Source organism: Coturnix japonica, chromosome 4, assembly GCF_054131305.1.
Source record: "Coturnix japonica strain WE chromosome 4, WE-NBRP24, whole genome shotgun sequence".
Lineage (NCBI taxonomy): Eukaryota > Metazoa > Chordata > Aves > Galliformes > Phasianidae > Coturnix > Coturnix japonica.
The window spans coordinates 33,467,308-33,475,198 of record NC_140666.1 but is presented as its reverse complement, the minus strand read 5'-3'; the positions used below and the strand labels follow the sequence as shown (position 1 = coordinate 33,475,198).

At 32.4% G+C, this 7,891-nt stretch overlaps 1 long non-coding RNA gene across 1 annotated transcript; it reads left to right on the top strand.

Moving 5' to 3' along the window:
• The first annotated feature begins 485 nt into the window (after positions 1 to 485).
• Positions 486 to 6,619, top strand: LOC107313092 (uncharacterized). The gene is made up of 3 exons (XR_001554799.3): positions 486 to 605; positions 5,667 to 5,740; positions 6,119 to 6,619. It is a non-coding gene; the product is annotated as an uncharacterized LOC107313092 (long non-coding RNA).
• The last annotated feature ends 1,272 nt before the right edge of the window (positions 6,620 to 7,891 follow it).

The following is a 7,891-nucleotide window of genomic DNA, read 5'->3' as shown; positions in this document are numbered from 1 at the left end:
CAAAATACTTCAGAGACAGTATAACCTTAAATATTTTCATTATATGAAAGATTCATATATTTAATCTCAATGTTGCTTGACTACTTTCAATAGTGTTGTTTCAGATATGTTTTTGATTAATTTAATATTAATGAATGTGATATTTTGCTGTTCAAATTCATGTGTTTCATATGCTTATTTTATATGCTTAAAAAGTATGGCATTTACAAATCATTAACAAATTATAGAAAACACATATGAAATGTTCTGATGTTATTGTAGTGCTGTGCTACATTCCATGCGCTTCCACACTTCAAAATGTTCATTTTTGAACACTATTATACTTCACTACTTTTTAGTGCTGAATTACATTCTACTCCTTCCACCCTCCAAAATGTTCATTTTTGAACGCTAATATACTTCACTACTTTTTCTTTCATTTAATATTATATCGATCTGGAGAACAGTAATTCCAGTCTGGCTATTTTATGTTTTCTTTTCTTCAGTTCTTGACTGTTAAGGGAAGATCACGCTAGATGCGTCATAGTCATGGTGATGGGCAGTGGTCATGGCACTGAGAGCTGTTGGAGATCAAGAAGCTTTTGGACAATGCTTTCAGAAATAAGGTTTGAGTTTTGAGTAGTTTTGTTCACCCGAGAGTTGGACTCAATGATCCTTGTGGGTCCCTGAGACACTCATTGCTAGGACATGGTTCTGTGTAATTTACAAAACACAAAAAAGGGCACAGATTGACTATAAGTGACATGTATGAAGTGGTATTTTTTTGTTTTGTCTTTCCAGCAGGATTCAGCACAAATTTGAAGGTAGTGATTTAATAAAATTATTTAGAAGACATTGCTGAAGAAAAGGAGGATATTTCAATACTGTTTTAAATCACACTCGACACAATAAATTAATGGAACTCTAGAGAAAAAAAAAAAAGAGGAGTTCATGATAAGGCGTGACTGAAAATAGTATATCTGCTTAAAAATTCTGTAACTAAATACAGTGACTTGTTTGTTCTAGCAGAATTTATCAACATGTCTGTAATAATAAATACAAGCGGGTTGGTAGATGATGTCTGCTTGTACCCAGGTGAGCATAGAATCTCTTTCTCATTTTGGATGAGTGATTTAATCAATCAATTTTACAATCCACTTACATAAAATTTCCTCTCAGTGCATGAGACTTAATTTTATTTTTGATATTATCATCTCTAAATCAATAATAACACAATTGGAAAGAAAAAAAGGAAGTGTATTATTTCTTGTAGAGAGGAACTATGTCCTACAGAACAAGTTTTTGTTTGATGCAGTATTCCCCAGATACAAAATAAATTTTTTAAAAGTGCATTCCCACTCTTTGAACATTAATATACTTACTTCCAACCCAACTGGTAGTTGATACGGTCTGTTGACAAACTTGTAACCCATAAGACTGACATGAATAATCATGTTAATGGTACAAACTGTAATAAATTTAATCCTTCGTTGATTATAATTGCAAGATTTAGAACATTTTCCTAATAGGTTTTTCAAATAATCACTGACATCAAGAATGTAGTGTTATTTTTAGATCTCTTGTACCAACCTGTTCTTAGTAAGGATTAGCTGATGTCTGTTCCAGAAGATGTCCTCAGATTTCTCTAAGGTGTCTGATTAGGCATGTGTTAATTAGACAGTTTCTAGTTCCATTTCTCATAATGCCCAATTGAGCATATATTTCAAGGTCTATCCCTCTGCATATGTGTTTCTGTAAAAAAGGATGAGTTTTGTTTGTTTGTTTTTTTGTTCTTTTTAACTTTAAAGAAAAGAACAGTGATATTTAAGTAAAAGGATAATGTCTTGTTCCCCTTTCTTGTTCCTGCTTTATCAGCGTGTCACTTTCCTGTGACACTGCTTCTGGAGTACAAAAATACTACACTGTTTTGATAACATAAATCAAGATGCTCTTGGAAGAAAGTGAGGATGATTACGAGTTTGTTGTACTTCATTAAGCTAGAACATTTATTCTGTCACCTTATTAAACTATTTGTTCATTTAAAGTTTTTTCATATTTGAACTTCTTTTCCTCACTAAAAATCTCACAAGTTTTTACCTTGCTTCTGTATAATATTTTTTTGCAGTAAAGAATGTAACATAATTTTAGTAATTTTGAATGCTTCTGTCATTTTTTTAATTTTTATTCTAAATTATTACAGCTATAATCTCCTTGTATCATGAAAACAGTATGGTCTCTTAACCTGGAAATTAATGATTAAGAATAATTGAAAGATTTATTTGTTCTGTTTTCTTTTTCAAGACCAGGTGTCTAGTGGCCCTAAATATTTTCTTGCAGTATTAAGGCATTGCAGCTTGGAATCGTGCCCTTATTGCATACTAATTACATGTTTTTTTTGCTGCATGGAATATAACCATGGAAAATATTATGTGGGAAGATGACTCACATGATGCACAATTAAATATCCACATAATAATTATATAGCATCACTAACTTAATATGAGTGTGAGGTAGCACTGAGATATAAATGATTTTTATATTACTTTCATGCCTCAGAGCAAACTCTTCCACATCAAAATATCTGCAAGTGTTACTGCTTCCCTTACTGAGTGACAGCATGTATTTTCCACTGTTCCTCAAGCCTTGAAAGTTCTTTTTATTTATGGAAATTATTAGCTGATAAAAACTGTCCTGAATAGAAGAAGAGAAAACAAGAAGAATAAAATGAGGAGTAATCATTTTAAAATGTTACTTATTCATTAATGCTATAGATCTGATTTCCATTTTAGATGAAAGTCCAAAAAGCTAGAATAAGTGTTATGGTCAGGCAAAGCATTAATGCCAATTTTTTGTAGATCTGTTGATTCAGTGTGAAGCTGACAGCAGATGTTAACTACCTTTCTATGATGTATTGTACCTACTTGATTCATTGTGATGGAAGAGAATAGGTAACACAGCATCTAAAATGTACTGTGAACAAAGACCTTCAGGAAGCAAGCAGATTGCACAGATCTTAAGCCAAAACTGGGGAAAACCTTTGCCTGAATACAGCTCTCTGCCCTCTTCACCTTCCCTTGCCAGGAAAATATTGGCAACAATGCCAGCTCCTTCCCTAGCTTTCTGTGGTTTCAGGAAGATAGCTGTGCCATATGGATTGTGATATAATGATTGCAGACTCTGTCTGGGCGCTGGATGTTGCTCCATGAAAGATTAACATCTCCAAGATCTGTGTCTGGTACATAAATTATTCACGGAACTATGTCATATAATAGTATGACTAAGCTCACCTTACAGCGTGGACTCCAGCTCCTTCTTACATGAGAACTGTTGATAGTTACATACTGAGAAAGGGGAAAGGCTTAGCACATGATCATCTTTCCTCTCCATTAAGTTTATGCACTTTGGCTTCGCGTTATGATACACAGCATGGTGAAACAGGGGCTTCTAGAGAGAGGGCTGTTACTTTTGCGTAGCCCATGCTGCTGGTATGTTTAAATATGCTGACATGAGTTTCTGGAAGTTTGTATTACCTTTGAATTTGCTGCGAAAATTTTTAGATGAAACAATAATTTAACATTATTATAATTTTCATTCCTTTAAGCCATTCTTTTTATTTTGAACAAGTAAAATGATAACAAAGGCTTATCAAATTAGGTCTTAAGTAACAGTTATGAAGGAAGGATACTGCATTTTTGTTGGGTTTTTTTTTGTTTTTTTTTTAATCTGTGGTTCTGGAAAAAGAAGAAATGAAATATTTGGTTTCCTCAGCTGAGAGGTTATTGACTTAGAATGTGTTCTTCTCTGTTTCAAAAGGCAACTTTAGCATGTCAGCAGGTCATATTTGATGTCAGTTTCTACAAAAAAAAGCATGTCACTGGACATCACCCAAGTGCTTTCTGAAATGTTCTGTGATCCTACATCTATCTGTATGCACATATACATAGATGATATTTATACAAAGAAAAAGCAACAGTGAAGAAATGATGGTGCCCAAGTGTTTGGATTTTTGTGTGTGCAGTTAGTGCTGAGCTACCTCTGCTCTTTGATTTCTAGCACTTGCAGATATTTTGATGTGGAAGAGTTTGCTCTGAGGTATGCAAAAAAATATGAGTATTGCCAAACTACAAAACACAGTTTTCCTTCTGAACAGCAAACTGGGTGAAGTTCCCTGCTGTTCTGCCAAGCCTGAGGTTATCACCAGTAATCCCTCAGGGTTCATCTGCACTTCTGGTGATAAAGACAGTGATTTTGTTGCCTGCTGTTTATTTTGCTGTTTTATTCAACAATTAAAGGGAGGGGCTGTATGAGCTCTCTTTCAAATTATTTTTTGTTTTCTAGAGCTTTTCACTCATGTAAAGTACTGTAGGACATTTAAGATAATAAAGGTCATATAATTAGGAGGTCAGTCAGGAGGTACATATACATTGATGAAAATGCAAATCATTCTACATAAGCTTTGATTTTTTTAATCTTTTTGTTATATTTCTTATTTACCATTAGTAGTTCACTAATAAGAGCCAGCAATGCATTTACATGGTCATTTTCTGACAAAAAGGAAGAAAAACTTTGTAGTGCTGATGTTTGTTGTTTGACGATAGTAGTTTGATACATGCTTTTATTTGAAATAAAATTTGCTCTTAAAATTGTGATTGAAGAAAGATCATAGACATTTCGAACAAAAACTGACCTTCAATGCAGATGCACATCTCTTACAATTGCAAGGGGTATTATATACTGTTCATCCAAATTTATAACTGGTAAAATTAAATAAAAGACATGCTTACATTAAAGAAAACCAAATCAAAGCAAAAAGCATATAGACAAATATTTTCTGCTCATTTCGGCAGAAGGAATTCCATCTAGTAGGAGTTTATTGAAGTGGAGCAGGAAATAATTTGGTCAATGACATTTTACAGAAGTGTATAAACAAATGGTCTACAACTGACAGTTTCAAAGGGTGAAGTGCTGAACATATATACATATTTCATCCCAGAGCAGATTTCATTTTCTAAGTAAGACAAATTTATATTATTAACCAGCAAATATCTAATAATGTGAATGTTTGAAAAATTTATTCAGAATCCACATCTCAGGTTCTAAATGATTTGTCTGCATTTTTACCTGGCAAAAAGAGGTAAAGAAATTACAAATATTTATATAATTTCTAAGTAGAAAATAGTGTTCAATATTTTTTATCAGACATTTTAATACTCATTTTGTAACTCTCATCCATGATCATGTTATTGGAATTGCTTTAACAAGTTGGTTACAGAGGGTTAGATATCTAAAATGATAATATACAAGACTGACAATAAAATTGATTTTTAGTGGTTATTGTACACATTTCACTTCAGCATGAATATAATCACTGCTCACATGAGTTACAACTTTTGTCTTGACTCAAGAAGACAATAATGACTCTAATATCTTTCTATTTATGTACAGCCTCTTGTGGTTTTGCACCCAGTAGTTAAATTTTTTCAAGCTATCTCAATAGACTCAATTTTTAACTGCAATTTAAATATAACTTCATGAAAAAATTCTGTAGCTAACTGAATTGGGTTATACTAAATTCACATATGTCACAAAGAATAAACATTCAGTGAAACTGTCAAAGTGAAATTTTCTTTTGGATGCTGTTTCTCTTCTATACATTATGTTCATTCTTGATCATTTGTATCTTCTAGATACTTCTCTTGAAAACAAGAAATCAACTGTTCAGTGAGAATTGCCACATAAGTAGCACTGAAAATATTGGGATGTAAGTATAGCCTTAAGTAGAACAATGCACTTGCTTTTCTTAAATTAATTAATCTTCCATGCTGACATAGAATATTATAAAAATGAATCTATACCCATAATCATACAATAATCATATAGAGTTAAACTTATTAATTTGACTTTGTATCAGGAATGTACAACAAATATTTTCAAAAGCAAGAAATGAAGGAAGGAAGAGGATGGAGTTTCCTTGAGCTATACACTCGTATGTACAAATCAATTCTGTTAGTAATTGTGTTGCTTTCTTCTTTCTTAGAACTACTAATTAAGCTAATATTCAGAAAGCCTTGTTCAGTATTATTGTGTGAAAATTATTATAAGCATATATGGTGCTGTTTGTTTTTTATTTTTTTGACAGGAACAATATTCTACCTTCTCTGATGAGCACTCTACTACAGATCTTGACGAGGTTGATCCTGGAAGACCAGTCATCTAAAGCTTGATGCAAAGTGAAATATCTTTAGGAAGATATTGGCTGAGATAGCCTCATTCCTGGTGCCAAACACGCAATATGTGCACTGTTGTAGAAGGTAAAATGTTTAAAATCCTTGTAGAGAAGAAAATAAACTGTGGTTTCAAAATGACTGTAAGACTGTTAGATAAAAACAGATTTTATTTATTTCTTCATTTAAAGACAGTCTTTGAAATATATCCTCTGTGACTGTGTCAGACTCAACAAATTCTAGCCCTGAATTCAACCTTCAAGTTTATGAGGGTGTCTCTTTATATCTTGAAGAGAAATTCAGTTTAAAGAAACCTGTTTACTGATATGTTAGGTTCAGCTGCTCTGTGTGCTCAGACTTGTTAATCCTGTTTTGAAGTGTTTAACTCTCCTAATAAATTATGTAAGTCATCTAAAGCCGCTTGAGGATGTGGCTGTGTTACAGTAGCCAGATACGGGTAAAATATGTATTGCTGTATATACACTGTAGTGGTTGCTTTGCCTCTTTTTTTCTTTTATTACTAATGTTTCTCTTATCCACACCACAGCTATTATGGCTGTAATGTATTCTATCAGTTATCTTTTTTTTTTTTTTTTTTTTTTTTTTTTTGAGGCCATCATACCTGTCTATTATTTTACTATATACTCAATGTTTTTGCATGTTTGTTTTTGTTTGAATTATTGAATCTACTAAGAGGGATACTTCTTTACTCCTGGTTATCAATAGTTGCAAATGCCATAGGTTTTAGACTGGCATTCTACTTAGTTCAATAATGAACAAGAATTAATTAAAAAAAAAAAAATCACAGTGGTGTGATGGGTTAGTAAATGGAAAAGGAAAATGGTGACAATGCTAGAATGCCAACATACAAATGAATATTAATTTCCGTGACTAAATTTCTCCTCCTTAAACATTAAAAGAAAGGAATAGTGTACAGATGTAAGGCCAATTTAGCAATGGTTTGATTTAACCACTTGTAGCTATGTACTACTTCAAATCTATAATTTCATGATGGAAAAATTCACCAGCCTCATGGTATCTATGATATTAAATTTTATGATAAAAATAATCAACTTAAATGGCTTCTAACTCTATATGAGTGAACCATTTTCTTGAGGTCTGATTTGCTATGCCTTTTTTCATGAAAAACGACTATTAAAATAATGCATAAAATATGAAATTTTTTGATGCCAAATTTTCTGAAGCCAGTCATTAAGATTTACTATTTCCATTATGAACAATGTCCATTATAAAAGAGGAAAAGCATGACTGTAAGGCAAGCGTATATATTCTGTCATAGCACAGCAGTTTGTCTTCAGTGACTGATGATGTTTGCAGTTTAGGAAAGTAATAATATAGCAACAGCAAGTGAGAGTTGCTTTTTTAGCACAAACTCATTGTTCATCACATACACTGTTTTACTCTTTGACAAAGTGAATACCTATTACTGTCATTAATGAAGACAGAAAGCCAGGTGACCTCCTCCTATAGTTAAATAAAACTACAGACTACAAACAAAGCATAATGAAATAGCAATCTAAAATAGACTTTAGCAAAATGTACGTGTTATGAGGAGAACCTTCCTTCTTAAGACACCACTGTTTCATATCACTTAATGAGAAACAATTCTTGAACTCAGCTTAACTATTCCCATTTGATTTCTATTTTGTGTTTGTAAAGGATCACAG